Source organism: Hylobates moloch, unplaced genomic scaffold (genome assembly GCF_009828535.3).
Source record: "Hylobates moloch isolate HMO894 unplaced genomic scaffold, HMol_V3 SCAFFOLD_10, whole genome shotgun sequence".
NCBI lineage: Eukaryota > Metazoa > Chordata > Mammalia > Primates > Hylobatidae > Hylobates > Hylobates moloch.
The window spans coordinates 22,667,946-22,670,124 of NW_026652285.1; the positions used below are offsets into that span (position 1 = coordinate 22,667,946).

General features: G+C 45.1%; 1 non-coding gene across 1 annotated transcript; it reads left to right on the forward strand.

The window, feature by feature from the left end:
* Positions 1-562: 562 nt before the first annotated feature.
* On the forward strand, positions 563-669 carry LOC116476105 (U6 spliceosomal RNA). Its single transcript, XR_004250157.1, has one exon. It is a non-coding gene; the product is annotated as a U6 spliceosomal RNA (small nuclear RNA).
* Positions 670-2,179: the final 1,510 nt, after the last annotated feature.

Here is a 2,179-nt window from a genome sequence, read left to right on the forward strand (position 1 = left end):
CCATCCTGGCTAACACAGTGAAACCCTGTCTCTACTAAAAATACAAAAAAATTAGCCGGGCGTGGTGGCAGGTGCGTGTAGTCCCAGCTACTGGGGAGGCTGAGGCAGGAGAATGGCGTGAACCTGGGAGGTGGCGCTTTCAGTGAGCCGAGATCACGCCACTGCACTCCAGTCTGGGCAACTGAGTGAGACTCTGTCTCAAAAAAAAAAAAAAAAAGAAAAGAAAAGAAAAAGAAAGATGCAGTTGCCAGCTTTTAAAATTGAGCTATGAATTAATTACTCTTGATTCAGATTTACACTGTTCCTGGATTCCTTGGGACACTATAAACAAGTTTTAGGGTTTTTTTGTTTTGTTTTGTGTTTTATTGAGACAGTCTTGCTGTGTCACCCAGGCTGGAGTGCAGTGGCATGATTTTGGCTCACTGCCAATGTCAAAATAGCATTCTTCATGATAATAAAAAAAAGGAAACCATACAATGGAATAATTATGGCAGCTGTTAGGGATGGAGATCTTTATGGAATAATGTCAAAGATACATTGCATTGTATAAAATGGTAAACTGGTGCTTGCTTAGGCAGCACATGTACTAAAATTGGAACGACACAGAGAAGATTAGCATGGCCCCTATGCAAGGACGACACGCAAATTCGTGAAGCAGTCCATATTTTTAAGTATTTAAAAAAATGCAAAAGTAAAAAATGTTTATTTATTTATTTAGTTAGTTAGTTAGTTAGTTAGTTAGTTATTTTGAGATGGAGTCTCGCTTTGTCGTCCAGGCTGGAGTGCAGTGGCGTGATCTTGGCTCGCTGCAACATCTGCCTCCCGGGTTCAAGCGATTTTCCTGCCTCAGCCTCCTGAGTAGCTGGGATTACAGGCATGCGCCACCACGCCCAGCTAATTTTTGTATTTTTAGAAGAGACGGGGTTTCACCATGTTGGTCAGGCTGGTCTCGAGCTCCTGACCTCGTGATCCACCCACCTTGACCTCCCAAAGTGCCGGGATTATAGGCGTGAGCCACCGCACCTGGCAGCAAGAAAAAAATTTTTTTTTTTTTTTTCAGACGGAGTCTCGCACTGTCGCCCAGGCTGGAGTGCAGTGGCGCCATCTTGGCACACTGTAACCTCCACCTCCCAGGTTGTAGCAATTCTTCTGCCTCTGCCTCCCAAGTAGCTAGGATTACAGGCGCCTGGCACCACACCCAGGTAATTTTTTGTATTTTTAGTAGAGATGGGTTTTCACTATGTTGGCCAGGCTGGTCTCAAACTCCTGACCTTGTGATCCACCCGCCTTGGCCTTCCAAAGTGCTGGGATTACAGGCGTGAGCCACTGCACCTGGCCACATTATATATTTTTGTAATTGAATGTTAATATATGATTTTAATTAGAAAAAATTAAAATACTGCTTTTAATAACACCACTTTCTGATGTATTTGCTGTGGAGTGGGGTCTAAGCATCTGTATTTCTTCTTCTTTTTTTTTTTTTGAGACTGAGTCTCGCTCTGTTGCCAGGCTCTGGAGTGCAGTGGTACAATCTCAGGTCACTGCAACCTCCGATTCCCTGGTTCAAGTGATTCTTCTGCCTCAGCCTCCCGAGTAGCTAGGACTACATGCGTGTGCCACTATGCCCGGCCAATTTTTGTGTTTTTACTAGAGACGGGGTTTTGCCACGTTGGCCAGGATGGTCTTGATCTGATGACCTCGTGATCCACCTGCCTTGACCTCCCAAAGTGTTGGGGTTACAGGCATGAGCCACTGCGCCCAGCCTTTTTTTTTTTTTTTTTAATTTTTTTTGAGATGGAGTCTCACTCTGTTGCCCAGGCTGGAGTGCAATGGCATGATCTTGGCTTACTGCAACCTCCGCCTCCCGGGTTCAAGCTATTCTCCTGCCTCAGCCTCTTGAGTAGCTGGGATTACAGGTGCACACCACCACGCCCAGCTAATTTTTGTATTTTTGGTAGAGACTGGGATTTCACCATGTTGGCCAGGCTGATCTTAACTCCTGACCTCGTGATCCACCCACCTCACCTCCCAAAGTGCTGGGATTACAGGCGCGAGCTATCGCACCCAGGCAGGCATCTGTATTTCTGAACTCCATAGGTGATTCTGATTCTCATAGAGGTGAAGGTTCTCAACTCAGAGTTTGCTTTCCTCTGAATTTTTTTTTTTTTTTTTTTTTTTT